The sequence below is a fragment of the Rhincodon typus genome, chromosome 32 (genome assembly GCF_021869965.1).
Source record: "Rhincodon typus isolate 14 chromosome 32, sRhiTyp1.1, whole genome shotgun sequence".
NCBI classification, from domain to species: Eukaryota; Metazoa; Chordata; class Chondrichthyes; order Orectolobiformes; family Rhincodontidae; genus Rhincodon; species Rhincodon typus.
Window position 1 is genome coordinate 23,917,023 of NC_063363.1, and position 17,137 is coordinate 23,934,159.

The window sequence follows — 17,137 nt, forward strand, 5'->3', positions numbered from 1 at the left end:
CAGAGAATTTGGAAGGCTCCACTGAAGTTAACCAAAATAGTTACTCAGGAAAAGTTTGATTATTAACTACCAAATATGTTTAACTCCTGGGTAACAATTCAACTGGCCTCCAACTTACCTCAATATCTCAACTACAGTTGCCCCAGACCATGACTTGACATCATCCTCCATCCTCCCCCATCATCCGCAGGTCCAGATCCAACACCTCTGCTTCACTCTCAAAGACCCCTGACATCTAGCCCCATTTTCCATGTCTGACCCTCAACCACATCTTCAGACCTGACACTGCACGACATCATCATCCACAAACCAACCACCCCTTGTCCTGGACCTGAACAAATATAGCACAGCCAGCAATCCAGACACAAAGTCAGTTCCTGGCCTTCCCCAGGTCTTGATACCACCCCCTTACCCCAGCCTGAACCCCGTCCCTGTTCTCCTGCCGCCAGATATGATAACAGCCCCCAGCTACTCCACAGCTGGATTTGATCGTCCTACAAGCAGGCCTCATCCACAGCTAAGCCCAACTAACCCCCTTGCGTGATCAGTCACCTCCCCAAAATCTGCCATACCCAATATCTCCTACTTACCCTGACCTACCCTAAATACTCTGTTACATAGCTAGCTCTCTTGCCAATGTTGCCTCCTGGCAACATACCTACTTGGTATTTTACCCACCTTTAATCCAAACACTACCCACCACTATCTTTAACTCTTGCCACTCTGTTTGCACAATACATCGGGTATCAATACTGCACTGAACACTATTGTTGAACTGTATGGTTTCTGAAATAGCTTAATTAAAGACAAATCTTAAAAACATGACTTTTCCATAATTTGCTTCATTTGTAGCAAGTATTTGTATGCTATTATGTAAAATGGCATTATAGGTGGTCATTAGGTATTACTAATAGGACACAGCATGGTGCAAACATCACTAAATATCAAAACTATGTAGAACTGAACAACATATAAGCACCAGGCAAAATGGTGTTGAAGAAATTCTGTTTGAATGAGACTTAATAAGGGAACAGAAACCACAAAGAATTCCAATATTTCTATATGTCTGTCTCCAACCAAAGAATTCAAACGGACCAAGATACTTCTGCGTCCAGAAGTTCTTTCTTCTTTCTTTGTTTTAAGAATTTGATTTCCTTTCCTTTTCTGAATATAACAAGCAGATCACAGTCAGATGTTACAATGTGCTCAGTTAGCAAGGTTCTGGTCAACACCAGAGATCTACTTAATGGTCAAAAATAGGCCACCTATTTATTTGCTGATGATGATTTTCAGTAAGTTACATTTCGAAACAGCAATTTTGATTTTCATTAAGTCTGAAGTAACAAAATTCTGCTTTTTCCTGTCTTGTAGTCACATTTTTATTTCAACTAAAGCACTGATAAAAATACTGATAACTGAGTCTCATTATAATGGATGACAGGCCTCATATTTCAAATGTCCTTTATTAAGGTTTATCAGGCATATTCACTGCAAGAATGAATAATTTATTGCCATGTCGCATCACGACATGTGGGCACGTGCTTTTGTATCCTTAACCCATAAAATACCACTAGTCCGGCAGATAATAATTAAAGATGTATGAGTTGTTATTCCATATCTGTTGAATGGGATAACAGAACTGATGCTTTCCCCAGGGAGACTTTACTCTCTATAGAATGAGATTGGGATGCTTAACACAAATGTCAGCACTTTATTTTTAAAGTGAATGAGAAAATGTCACATCATTAATCTTACAACTAGTTCATGCAAATTGCAGTTAATGAAAAATGACCAGCCTAGCGTCCAAAGTCTCAACTAAAAATAATTAGCATGTGTGACAGCAAAACATGAATGAATGTCACAAATACTTTCTCTTTCAATGGGAGCTGAAAATCTTTTGGTTAAATTTGAAGCTGACATTTTTCTAGAAACTGTTATACAACAAACTTTATTATCAACCCTGCTGCCAAGCAATATTGCCAGCGGTGCCAAAATGAGCCATCCAGCTGTTTAAGTCACCATTTTAGAGTCTCTGCAGGCATTTTGATACACAGCTAGGACCAACTGTTGCCTTGGGAAACTGCCTGGTAAACCAGGGACAGTTGGTTGGGGGATCTTGCTGTGGGTTTCATGACCACAGAGGGAGTTTCTGATAGCAATTCCCACCTTTCAATTGCAATTTTTTGCTTTCTTTCAGCCACATTGACATATTGTCAAGGCAGTGCCTCCACAGAGGCAATATCAACCAAATCATCAACGGCTCCCATAAATTGGGCAGCAGTCTTTAATTGGCCAATGTAGGTAATATAGGTTTTACAACCCTCCAGGGTTCTCTTGGCGTCTCCAGAAAATATTCTTTCCTATGCTTCTGTGAGAAACCCCAGAGGAAATCATACGGGCATTATAATTTAGTTGTTTTTTAATGAATATGTAACATTTTTAAGAAAACGTTTCCTTGTTGCTCAACAGTTGACAAGCACAGATTTAACAGTGCATACTATATTTTCTTCTAGACTGCTTGAGTATAGACAGGAGAATGGCAATGTAGTACGGATCACTCTCCACTTAGTACACACCTTGGAACAGTTTGCCAATGAACCGTGGTTCACTGTCAGTTACCATATGCTCCAATGCGTGGAATAAGCTGAAAATGGCGGTCACTGTTTCGGTGAACATTTTTTTTCTATTGCTAATTTTATTGTATTGTTAAGTCATTGAATGATGGGGAATTTGGAGAGCAATCTACCACAGGCATGTAGTTTTCCCCTTGCACCGCAAAGAAATCCATTGATATTTTTCTTCAATGAGTGGAAGAAACATCCTGTGGATGTAGAGGTTCCTCCCAGTGCTGTGGTTGGTATTTCCGGTATGCCTTGCATGGATTTATGAGTCACCGGATATCCTGATTCATTCCTGGTCAGTATACAGACCCTTCATATTCAATATCCATGCATCAGATGCATGGAAAGGTACAAAGGGAAGTAGATGTGGAAATTACAGAGTCACTTGTTGTAATCTTCCAAACCTAAAGGGCGATTTGAGACAACTGCACAACTGCAAATGTTGCACCTTTGTTCAACTAGAGTGCAAAGATAACTCCAGCAATTTCAGCTTAACCTCAGTAACAGGAAAGCTTTTAGAACTGATTTTCGGGGACTATCAGAAGGGTCATCTTCTTCAGAATAATAGAATACAAAAGCAAAGAAGTTTTAGTTTGACCTTTATAGCACACTATTGTTTGAGCTCAACTGGACAATTGTGTCCTGTTCTGATCACAACACTTTTGGTACGTTGTGAAGGCTTTTTGAGCAAGTACGGTGAGGATTTAGGAGGATGGTTGAGGGATGAGGAATTTCAGGAATAACTGGATTAGAGAAACTCGGGTCATTCTCCACAGAGAAGAAAAATTATTTGTTTGAGGTACCCAAAATCCTGAGGAGTCTAGAGAGAGCAGATTTTAAAAAATGCTATTCCCTTCAGTGGAAAAGGGAAGAACTAGAGGACATTGATTTAAGCTAAGTGGCAAAAGAATCAAAAATAACATGAAGAAAGGCATTTTTACACAATGGGTGGTTGGGATCTTCAATACATTACCTGAGAGTGTAGTGGAGACAGATTCAATTGTAGATGTCGAAAAGGAATTCAGATAATTATTTGAAAAGAAAATAATTACAACAATTTGGGGGAAAAGGCAGAGAAGGGCAGTAGGAGTGGTTGAGTGCTCTTGCAGAGAACAGGCACAAACAAAAATGACCAAAAAGCATCCTTCCGTGACATAACTATTCTGTGATTATAACTAAGAGCAGACATCTCCATTCAATATTTTTCAAGCATTAGTTACTGAATAAGGGTGCGTATATTAATCTATCTCTTACTGCATAAACATATGGACAATCAAAACCAGGCACCACAGAGATTGACATACAGTAGATGTTTTGAAATCTGTACATGCTTTATTTTCCTTTTTTTTTTGATGAACACCAGAGCCAGTATGTCCACTACCAGAGCTAAATCTTTAATGTAACTTATTTGAATTGTCTCATCTACCTGATGTGATCCATAAATGGCCAGGTTTATCCTTATATGTACGCTAATAAATAACAATATATGTCAGTAAATAAATACATTCCTTGGAAATTGGCTTTCAAATGTCAAACAGTTTCCATTCATTTCCATGGAAACTATGTACAAGATCACAGTAATTTTCTTTGAAGTGTATGGCTTTATTTTGTCTGTATTGCCATACTCTGCATTGTAAGCAATGCTTATTTAATTGTTCATTTTCCACTGCCACTAAACTCATATCAATGTCATATTCAGCTTTTAAATTAAAAACCTTTGCAGCCCTTTGCAGGCTAAGATCCAGGAATAGCTACTTCCACAAGATTCCATGGTAACTTTGCCAAATTGGCCAATCTGAGAACATTGTGCTGTTAAGAAGCTGTACTTCTTACAGCGCACTCTTCACACTGCAATTCCAGGATCAGGTTTGTCAAGTGCAGCTCTTCAAAGAATGTATGAAGCAGTATCAATTATTAGCGAGATAATGTTGCAGGTCTTGCAGCAACATATGTAGTTGTGCAGATTCCCAGGGAGCCCTGAACAAAACATGATCAGACTACTCCCACAGTCTTTGTATAATGCTGAATTATAAAGGATAAGATTGAACAAACTAACCAGATTGAATTATCCTGAAAATATTATTCTGGGAGTCTTTCACTCTGAATATCTCTGTTATAGCCATGGAATGAGATTGTCAATTTTCTTGTTGCTTTCTCCTTCGTAACTGTTTTATTTTTATAACTTTGCTATTCAGAATTAAAACAATTAGAACTCAGAAATAATAAACTGCATATTGTAAGTTTAAATATAGACAAAGACGAACTTTCAAAAGAATGTTGACCATCATGGCATCATTAAAAAAAATACGCAATAAAGGTTGTGATAAAGACAAAGAGAAGACAGGGAAGTAGTTGCTTGACAGATGAGAAACTTTCAGTTTTGAATTCTCTCCAGAAATCAAGAGAAGTTGTTCTTGATCTCCCCGGATACCACAGCAGTCTTGAAATCTGGGAGAAACTTGGGATTGAAAGGTGTTAAAGTTAAAGGTATTTGATATGAAAGACGGAAAAAACAAGAGACAGTTGTACTGATGCAAGGTCCAGGAAAGTTGAATTTATGATCAAAGGAGGTAATAAGAACAACAATTTCAATGGTTGAACAGGGCCAAGAAGCTACAAAAGGCAAGGGGTGGCAGCTGTCAGATGGTGTTATTTGAATCTCTGCATTTTGATTTCCTTTAACCCGTTTGAAGGGGGCAACACATTCTCAAAGAAAAATTGGAAATGGGATGAACAGAGGATAAATGAAGGAAAGTGATGAATGCAGAGTAAAATCAACATCACGTTGAATTTAGGATGCAGAAATCTGAAGGAAGAGAGTAGGACAGTCAACAAAGCCTTGGGGAAACCATTGAATTGAAGGAACAACTAAGTGTTGGGACATCAACTGCTGCCAATTATGTTCTGAAAGCACATGTTGTACATCGATGTCAAACAGTGACCTGGACTTATCGAGCTAACATATGTCAGCACAAAGATGCAGGATTGCATATCTCGTGTATAAATTTTAAGAGTTATGATGTTTCTTTGCAGCATAGAACAAAGTAATCAAGTAGATTATGGAGTAAACACAAGAATTCAGAGTTATGTTTTTGACAAAAAAAATCAATTTGGTTCAAACTTAGAAGTTTAAATGCAAAATCCAGCTTGCTTCATTGTTATACTCAGTAATCACACATTGTCACAAGGTTTGATTTTTTTTAATGATAGAGGGTGATTTTCTCAACCAGCAACAATGATACACAGTCAGAAAAAATCCCAGCCCCACAAACCTGAACAACAACTCACATTTTGCATTTTCTGTCTGTGGGGTCCAGTGCTGTACTCAAAGCATAAAGAAAATTTCAGTCGAAAATATCCTTCATGCTCTTCACCTTACCTGTCCAATCCAGACACAGCAGACAGTCAAATTATAGCCCCTTATGCCAACAGTGCCTCCCTATACCAATCTCTCTTGTTCCCTCTAATGCTTTGTGTTCCTAATCGTCCGCACAGCCGTCTCTGAACCCGAAACCAACTCAGTGCCACTCACCTATTATCCAGATTGAGCATGAACAAAAGGCATCAGGCCAAAAATAGAGTTGACAATCTATTGGTTATGTGGCTATTGAAAAATAAACACTCTAGTTGATACAAAATCATAGAAACAAATAATCTCTACAGTGTGGAAACAGGCCATTCAGCCCATCAAAGCCACACCAACCCTCTGAAGAGCATCCCACCTAGAACCACCTCCCTATCCTATCACTGTAACCCTGAATTTCCCATGGCTAATCCACCTAGCCTCTTCATCCCTGGTAACTATGGATAATTTAGCATGGCTAATCCACCTACCCTGCACTTCTTTGGACTGAGGGAGATAATCAGAGCAGACTAGATAGGCTGAGACTTTTTTCACAGGATGGAGGAGGTTGAGAGGTGACCTTTTGGAGGTTTATAAAATCATGAGGTGTATAGATAAGGTGAATGGCAGGTATCTTTTCTCTAGGGTGGGGTATTTCAAGATTAAGGGCCATATTTCTAAGGTGAGAGGAGAAAAATTTAAAGAAGACATGAGGGGCATTTTTTTTTGACAGAGAGTGGTGCGTGTGTGGAATGGAAGAAATGTTTGGACGAATATGGGCCAAGTGCAGGCGAGTGGAACTGGTTTAGTTTGGGATTATGGTCGGCACAAACTGGTTGGACCAAAGGGTCTGTTTCCATGCTGTAGGACTCTCTCTCTTTATGAGAGGCAATGTAATTGAAATGTATAAAACCGTAACAGGATTGAATGGACTAGATGCAGGGAGGATGTCTTTCCTACTTGGGAAATGTAGAACCAGGGGGACATCATCTCAGGAGATGGGGTAGATCATTTAGCACTGAGATAAGGAAAAATTTTTTCACTCAAATGGTAGTGAACCTACGGAAATCTCTACCACAGAAGGTCATGGATACCACATAAATGAATATATTCAAGAAGGAGTCAGATAAATTTTTAAATGTATCAAGGGGTATGGGGAGAAAGCAGGGATAATGTACTCGTATACGCACAAATACCTAGCTTTTCTGCAACACCACTTTTTTGTTGGCAAGTTTCTTGTCAACTTCCTAAGTCTCAATGAATTTATGCACAAGCATGTTTCTGACAAGGCCAAAGGGAGCCTTACTTTCACTAAAATGCACCTTACTATCACTAAATGTTATTTGGTTCCAGATCCAAAAGGATAATTTACCTTTCCATAAGGAGAGAATTATGAAACATTATCCCAGCAAACATCTCTATTTGCCTCTAACACCCACTCATTCCCCATGCCGCACCACTGAAAATTAATATATTTTCCTCATCCCTCATAGGGCTTCTTATGCCTTGGAAGTAGACACCTAATGTCTACTTCACCTCCCAGCCTTTCTCCCTAGCCTAACATGGCATCTCATTGACTATCCTGAATGAGTAAAACACCTATAATGCTCAAGAAGCTCAGTACCACCCTTAACAAGTCAAATTTGTGCCACACAAATGCCATGTATTGACCATCTCCAACAAGACAGTGTTTAACCATTTCCCCTTCACATTCAACAGCATTACCATTACCAAACTCCCTCATTTTCAACATTTAGGGATTTACCTTTGACCACTGAACTAACCATATAAATACAGTGGCTGCAAGAGCAGACTACAGACTATGAATCCTGCAGCTAATAACTGACTACTTGACTCCTCAAAGCCTGGCCACCATCAAAAATGCACAAGTCAGGAGTATGATTGAATACTCCTCACTCTTGCGCACCCATGCGCAGAATGACCTTGAAATTTCCTTGGTCTCATCCTTCAGCATGCATCAAGTTCTATCATTTAATCTGTAGCTTAATTAAGTTTTGTAAATATTTCATTTTATCAATTGCAATGTTATTCATCTCACTGTTAGCCACTTTCAGAATTGCCTTCTCATTAATTTAACTTCCCTTTAGTAAAGCTTAATAAAAAATGCTCATCAAGTACCTCTGCCATTTGCTGATGATCACAATGATCTATGAATTAACAATCATTTCCTCTAGGGGAAGGATCTCAATTCTATTATGATGTGAGTTTGCCTCCAGCTGAGTTTTTGACCTGATGAAGCAATTCATGTGTTATTCCCCACACTAAATGAACTAAAGAAACATACTGTGGTATTGAAGAATTCCACAGGCAGTTATTACAACTAACTATTATTTATGTTCGCCAGACACATAAGTGTCTGGGCAAATATTAAGCTATTACGGTACAACAGAGGAATATGCTCCCAACAGAATGTTGTGCTTGAGAGATCTGGGGTGAGATAGCATATTAGACCTTTATAGGCTCAGGCTCAAGTTATGGTACTGATAACATCATGAATAAGTCTCTTAGAGGGACTGTGGAGACAAAACAAATATTTTGTAACTGTGATATTTGTAGAAAACCTGATTGTATTATTTTGATGGCTTTTTAAAAGTTTATTTGTACTTTTGTATTATATAGTGATTGGAATGGGGTTGGCCAGGTCTCATTGAGTATGAGTTCCCTGATTGGGATTGTTAACCTGGGCCAATCTGGGAGCCCTAGCAGACAGATATAAACAGGAGTCTCAGGGATTTTCCTCTCTCTAGTGGCTGGCTCTGAACTGGCTGGTCAGAGTCCATGTACTATACACGTGTAAATAAAGGGTGATTTGGTGACGGGATATCGGCCTGCACAGAGTTATTTCACTTTCCTAATCACACTTATCCTTTCCTCATCTAGTTTCTTCTTTTAAAAAAAAATGGTTTGACACTCATTTGCTTGTTGTTAAATTTAAATTGGTTTCCAAATGATTTCCTTTTTATAGGAATACTTATACAAAAACAAGTTGATTGCACAGAGTCATTGAGGTCATAAAGTCATAGGTTCATAGAGATAAACAGCATAGAAGCAGATCCTTAGGTCCAACTTGTCCATGCTGACCAGATATCATATATAAATCTAGTCCCATTTGCCAGCATTTGGCCCATGTCACTCTAAACCCTTCCTATTCACAGTCATCCAAATGCCTTTTAAATATTGTAATCATCCCAGTCTCCACCACTTCCTCTGGCAGTTCATTCCATACACCCTCTGTATGAAAAAGTTGCCCCTTAGGTCTCTTTTATATCTTTCCCCTCTCTCATTTAAACCTATGCCCTCTAGTTTAAACCTCTATAAGGTTACCCCTCAGCCTCCAACGCTCCAGGGAAAATAGCCCCAGCCTATTCAGCCCCTCCCTAAAGCTCAAACACTCCAACCCTGACAACAACCTTGTAAATCTTTTCTGAACCCTTTCAAGTTTCACAACATCCTTCCTATAGCAGGGACACCAGAATTGCACATGATATTCCAAGAGTGGCCTTCCAATCTCCTGTACAGCCGCAACATGACCTCCCAAATCCTATATTCAATGCACTGACCAACAAAGGCAAGGATATCAAATGCCTTCCTCTCTATCTATCTACTTGTGACTCCACTTTCAAGGAACTATGAACATGCACTCCAAGGTCTTTGTTCAGCAACACTCCCCAGGACCTTACCATTAAGTATTTAAGTCCTGCCCTGATTTGCCTTTCCAAAATGCAGCACTTCATATTTATCTAAATTAAACTCCATCTGCCATTCCTTGGCCCATTGACCCATCTGATCAAGATCCTGTTGTACTCTGAGGTAACCTTCTTTGCTGTTCACTACACCTCCAATTTTAGTGTCATCTGCAAACTTACGAACCATACCTCCTATGTTCACATCCAAATCATCTATATAAATGACAAAAAGCGGTGGACCCAACACCGATCCTTGTGGCACACCGCTGGTCACAGGCCTCCAGCCTGAAAAGCAACCCTCCATCACCACCCTCTGTCTTCTACCTTCCAGCCAGTTCTGTATCCAAAAGGCTAGTTCTCTCTGTATTCCATGTGATCTAGCCTTGCTAACCAGTCCGCCATGAGAAACCTTGTCGAACACCTTATGGATCACATCCATCACTTTGCCCACAACAATCCTCTTTGTTACTTCATCAACAAACTCAATCAAGTTAGTCAGACACAATTTCCCATGCACAAAGTCATGTTGACTATCCCTAATCAGTCCCTACCTTTCCAAATGCATGTAAATCCTGTCCCTCAGGATTCCATCCAACAACTCACCCACCACCATTGTCAGGCTCACTGGTCTATAGTTCCCTGGCTTTTCCTTACCATCTTTTTAAAATAGTGACATAATGTTAGTCAACCTCCAGTCTTTCATCACCTCACCTGTGGCTATCAATGATACAAACATCTCAGCTAGGGGCCCAAAAATCACTTTCCTAGCTTCCTACAGAGTTCTAGAGTACACCTGATCAGGTCAGATCAACAGCACAGAAAAAGACCCTTTAACCTATTGCATCCATGCTGGCAAGTACTTAACAAAACAGAACAGAATGGAACAGGAAGTGACAAAATGGAAGGACATTACAGCAAAGTGCAATGCAGTACCAGGGGAAAATGTGTCCAAAGCAGCATATAAACTGTATAGTAGGATCTGGAATACAAGTTTACATCAATGATATGGTTGAGGAAAACAAGTGTGGCAGCAATTCTATAAACAGATAAAATGTTTTCACAAGTACATGTACATCAAGAAGAATTGAGGACAGCACAGTTATATGGGCACTATACTTAAAGACTTCGGTACAGCAGCAATCTTCCTAAAAGATCCAAACTATATTTTGGACTCGGGATGTTTGTAACACTGCTAGAGAAAGGGCTGTGAAAAGCAGGGGAGTTGAGAGATGGAGTTCAAAATAAACCAAGAGTTGTACGCAATGCTTTAAGAAAGTGCATTTACAAGGACATTCAAACCTTGTAATGACATGTCACTGGGTCTGCATTTTTCAAATGTTTAAATTGTTAGATGAATGCAGCTGAAATATCAGAAATATTGGGCTTTTCAGGAACACTATGTCTTATTCTATTCCACATTGATATCATATGGCACAGGGCAAGAGTTTTCGATAAGGAGGAGGACTGTAAACAATTGCCAGGTAAAGAATTCTGAAATACAAGCATTATTGAGTTAACGGTGGCTGTGTCCTCATTTGCATTCAGTGATTTTTTAAGCAATGTCTCCTTTGTTTGAAGTTACAAATCAATTTGTTCCATTCCATATTTAAGCAGGTTCTCTCAACAAACTAAAAACCGAAAGAACTGCGGATGCTGTTAATCAGGAACAAAAACAAAAGTTGCTGGAAAAGCTCGGCAGGTCTGGCAGCATCTGTGAAGAAAAAAATCACAACTTCCTCAGGACAGTCCTGAGGAAGAGTCACCGAACCCTAAATGTTAACTTTGATTTTTTTCTTCATGGATGCTGCCAGACCTGCTGAGCTTTTCCAGCAACTTCAGTTTTTGTCTCTAAACAAACTGCTTATTTTCAAACTGCTGCTAGCATTCTTTCATACTACTTCTGTGTATCTCTGAAGAATAGGCATCTACATCAATTTTTGAAGTTGCTCTTTTTCACTAATAACTACGCTCCTGTCTCTAGCATCCTTAGTTCATCCTTATCCTATAGCAAGGCTCTCTCACGCTTTTTAACACTATGACACTGTTTCTATGTTCTAGTGTTGCATCTTAGCCCTGCTTTTCAACATACAGCTTTTCTATTCTACTCATGACAGAGTAACATCATCAGTTGCATCTTTCTCGATACTGCACAAACCACAGGCCTATCCATTGCTCTATCTTGATTAAAGGCACCATGATAATCTCTAAGCTTTCAGACATATTGGCCGAGAGCACAGGTTTGTCATTGTGACTTACCTGTATGTAAATTCAGGCTGGCTGATTTTAATATCTTGACAGAACACCAGCTTATTATAAAATTTATAGAAATGACATTGCAGGTGCAAACATTTCTTTTGTCACCTTGTGCTCTGGTTAAGCTCTAACTGCTTGACTTTCCATTGAAACTGATCCCTCAAAGAAACTGACAGCTTTACGGTCTCAAAGCACCTAGCGCAAAGTGTCGGAGACCTAAAAGGCTGGAAAAATGAAAGGAAGGGAGAGATAAATTAGAAAATCATGGATGGTTGAGTCCAAATCTGGGTTTGGATAGTGTGAGGAATGAAGCAACAATGTTTTCCTCAATTTTGCAGTATTAGGAAAGAAGGTTTCTTAACCCCCAAAAGTCTTACTCGATGGTCAACTTTAATCTTGCTGATGAAAGATTGCTTACATCTGAAAGATGAAAATGCATCCAAATCTGTCTAACTGTTTTGTTTGACATGATTGATGGGTCTTTTATCAAATACATAAAGAAGTCATGCCTCCCCACCTTAAATGGGAAGTAACAACAAAGTGTAACAAATACAAAACCTTAAGGAAAACGTAACTTATTAAAGTTATATTCCCAAGGACAGTGTTCCTGTCTCCTGGGTGTGGAAGGCCTCAGTTTAATGGGCACTGAATGCTGCGGATGCCTGCTTATAGATTTAGTCATAGAAGGCGAGCAGATAGTTCAGCAAATCAACACATTCCACTGCCAGTTGCCTGGACTTATTTATGACCATCTTGGCTACACCCAGGAATAGTCACGAGGAGATTCCGAAATGATTCCAAGATATTAAAGACATGAGAGATCATTATAATGAGACTTCCAGGATTTGGAGAGGAGGAGCAAGCAGAATAGAGTTGAGGGTGCCCAGTGCAAAAAGAAAAGTAAGTGCATATTGGGGTAAAGGAAGATAGAGTTGCAAAATAGGTGTCAACGATAGGTGTGGAAAGGCGAAAGTGAATCCAATCTGCTGACAAGAAAACCAACAAGACACAGCTGGGGTGGGGAGTTGAAATCAGAATGGAGGATGGAAGTCATGTTCCGAAGTTGCCAAACTTAATGTGAGCCCAAGAAGCTGTAAGGTACCTAAGTAGAGAATGCAGAGACAAAAACAAAGCTGCTGGAAAAACTCAGCAGGTCTGGCAGCATCTGTAAAGAAGGGTCACTGGACCGAAAATATTAACTCTGATTTTTTCTGCACAGATGCTGTCAGACCTGCTGAGCTTTTCCAGCAAGTTTGTTTCTGTTCCTGATTTACAGCATCCGCAGTTCTTTCGGTTTTTATCAGAGAATGCAGAGCCCTTCCACCAGCTTGCATTGAGCTTCATTGGAATACTGTAGTATACTGAGGGTTGAAAATGCTACAATGGGAGCAAGAAATGGCAAGTTCTGGAAGGTCAGAGTCATTCTTACGGACAAAATGAGGTGTGTACCACAAAGTGCTCACCTAATCTGCGTTTGGTCTTGCCAATGTCAAGTCTGATGACCACATTATCTAATAATCATTTCATTTATAGTTACGGTGCTTTGCAAAGTTCCAACATTTACCCACAGAGCAACAATAACTGTGCTTCAAAGTAATTTATTGCATTTGAAAACATTGGGATGTATCTGATGATACAGCTTGTATTTGTAGGATTGTAGAGAAAGGAATCCAAAAGACGAATTCATTCAAGCCCTTTTGCCTTTATTTTGTGGACAAATAGCTGCAAAGAGCTGCTTTAAAAAAATCTGTGTGAAAAATCCTTTCCCTTGTAGTCACTTTTACAAATCTCTATTTCTGATGCCTATCACATGTGCCATTTGAACTTTTGGAAATGTTCACAAGTCCCATGCTATTTTTGTTATATAAGAAATTTAGCTCAATTTGTAAGCAACACAAATCATCAGAATGATAATTTGGTGCAAAAAAAAATCACAATCTCCAGAGTCAGTTATGAGTTCATTGAGGTGTAACAGGGATACAATCGTTGCTGGTGAAAATCCCAAACGTTACTGAACAGCCATCAGTGCCAACTGGGCACAGAACATTCCTCAGCTGATGTTCCATTACTTGATGATTGACAGCTTTGATCAGCATTCAGCATGGAAAGGATATTAACCTCATTGTGTCAGTGGGGATTTTGCATGGGTTGACTAATGTTGGTGTCAACTGAGTTTCAGCCATATTCTTTATTCCAACCTACAAAAATGGGGCACCCTCAGAGTGAAGACAACGCAATTTTATAACTTCAACTCTAGCAGTGGAGACACATTAAAGTGACTTATCTCTAAAATATTCACATTTACGCTATTCATTTTGCATTTAAGGTCAGATTGACTTCTTCATCAAAATTCCTACAGACGTCTAAAATCAACAGCAAATGTAAAGCTGATGAAAATATAAGTTGGTGGCTGAAACATAAAAGCTAGAGCAACTTGGCATTGAAAAAAAAAGTAATTCTCTTGACCTCTGTTTAGCTAAATGCTTAGGGTTAGAAGTTCTACTCTGGGCATAACTGGCAATTCTGGCCAAAAGGGTGATCAAAATTTCATGTTTTGAGATTCCCCAGTTGAGTTTTTACTCAAACATTTTTGCATAGCAATAAATGTTTAGTCTGAAACAGTGCAATCAGACAGTGCCTTATAACAATGCTTTAAGAAAAACTTCACAAATTTACTTCCATTTGTTTAAGAGTGCAATGTCGGCGACATTTGACTGAAACATCTTAAAATGGGTGTAATTACAAAGCATAAGCATGTTTGATCATCATGTCAATCCACTACCTCAGAGTAAACTTGATTTTCTATTCCTGAGTTTAAATCTTAAATATATAAAGCCATTTACTAATTTTATTGATATACTGTAGTCAGTTTCTAGGTACATTCAAAACAAAGATTGCATTCAAAAGTTGCTAAATAATACCATTAACTGTCCATAAACCCAAAAGAATCAACTGTGTTTAAAGCCTTAATGGAAGTTTTTTGAGTAAAGTTGGCAGAAGCTTCCGATTGGTGATTATGGAAAACAGGAAGTGCAAATTTATTTTTGGTGGGCCTCTTCCAACAATGTATTTTAAACTAGTACAAATAGAAAATTGAGTTATTATGATGATTACTATGGTTTTAAAAGATGCATTTTGTCCTTTTTTTTTAAATGAAGAAAGGTTGAGGCAGAGGTGCTCAAAGCCAAAAAAACAGTTTGTGAGGTCTTGGGTTTTGTTTTACCAAGTTGGAACAATAGAAGCAGCCTGAATGGATGAGGTCAAGCTCACAAAGAACCTGGATTTTTAGTTTTAGCTTTCAGTACTTGCTGGGGTCTTGAAGCTGGATGTGGAAGCTCTTTTTCCTCTTTCTTTTCCAGCTAAAATCTGGTGCTCTCCTCCTACTTCGAGAATTGCATGTGAGGCAATCTATTTTACTGAATTTGTCTTTGCCAAGGGTGTGTTTATGGGATGTTTCTATATTGGAACAGTTAATTAGTAGTTTATTTTATAAGCATTTCATTCAAGTGACAGTTAAGCCAGTTCTTTTATTTTTCTTTTGTTTGCATTTTAACTGTAGTGTAAAAATGAAGTGTGCTTTGCTTAAAGTCGAGTAGTTTGTCTAATTGAATTGCATCTGGAACAAGTGGCACTTGCCTTTAAAATAGGAGAATGTCAGGGTTTAGGATATCTTCTTATTATATTTTAAGAGGGTTTGGCCTGGGCTATAACAGTTATATTGAATGTCAATCTCATTTAATACAATTTTGTTGCAATTATATCAATTTCACCCAAATTGTACCAAAGGAAAAAGACAATTGAGTGGCAGCTCCAGGCCACATTAGGTTCTGGTGCTGGGAAAATGAGCTTCAATGTCCATGTCTGTCATCTAGAGCTCAGGGGGCAGCTTTCTTGTGTCTGAATCACAAAGTCCTACGTTCAAATCCAACTCCAGAAATTCAAACAACAATCAAAGGTGATACCAGAATGTAGTATGTAAGCACCATGACAGAATCTTATAAGAGCCTGAATGACCTGGGCTAAGGGAGGATTTGTGGCAGAACCACAAGAGAAGCCTGGTAAGACCTAACTCGACATCAGGAGCAACTTGTTGCATCTTCACTGTATCTGTCAGGCATTGAAGCAATGGTAAGTTCCCAGTTATGGGGGCACTTTGCTTATTAAACAAGTAATTAACAGAACATTTTGTAGATTGATATGCAGCTTCTGATCTCATCAAATGAGCCCAACAAACTAGGCATCCAGAACTCCCGCCATGGTGCCCAGAGTGGGTACCTGATGACTTCACCTCATTGCCGGAAGTGAAGAGTCTCCACGTTGCTCAGTTTGAACCAGCACCATCCATGGATATCCTTCATCCATGGACAGTGGCATTTGAGATTTGCCAACCCCTCAAGAACTTCCAAGGTGCCTTTATAATCCATTTGCAGTGTTTTGCAATCACAGAGCTGTATTGCAGGGTGCACCAGCAATTATCATTGAAATACTTGGTCACTCAGTTGGCACGACATCTCCACAAAGCTGATGCACGTACAGAGAGCAGGGCTGCATTGGAGCTGACAACAGGGCTCCTGAAAATACAGTTGCACTGCTTAGACCAGTTTGGTGAGGGTGGGCTTTCAGTGTAGTCAAGACAGAGTGTGGTATATCATCCTGGCATGCTGTGGTCCACACAATTGGGAAAGGCCAAGAGGATACGAGAATGATGCTGAGGACCTGAGTGAATAGGAACTATCTTCTAATAAGGAGAACAAACATACTGGGGAGGAGGAAGTGCTCCTCATGCACAAAGAGGTCAGTTGAATTGGGCATTACAAAACAAATAGATCTTGATCAACACTCATTGCCAGGAGATGAGAGCTGGGTGTAGCAGACCACCTTGGAAAGTTAATTCCAAAATCTGGTATGCATTGTGGCGATGGATCACAGCCTCTACTCATTTAATCTGCATTCATTCTTGCTTTCTGTAAATAAAATCTCACGCCTGGAATTCTTTGATTGCCTGTACGTGATGTTCCCCATTTGGGCAATGGCAAAAGACAGGTACTGGAGTCATACTAGCGGCAACAGAGTAGAGGGCGTTTAGATGAGATACAGTCAAGGACAGATAACCCGTGTTGCCTGCTAGTTGAACAATGACTGGGCTGAAACATTGGCGTAGACGAGAGCGAGTAATTGCTATGCCAGCTGTGTTCAGCATGAGTTTGTGTTTG

General features: G+C 39.4%; 1 protein-coding gene across 3 annotated transcripts in view; it reads right to left on the reverse strand.

Annotated features, from left to right (window-relative positions):
• Window positions 1-17,137, reverse strand: part of LOC109934062 (opioid-binding protein/cell adhesion molecule homolog) — a 920,827-nt gene that overhangs the window by 333,218 nt on the left and 570,472 nt on the right. The gene's annotated exons all lie outside the window — the stretch shown is intronic.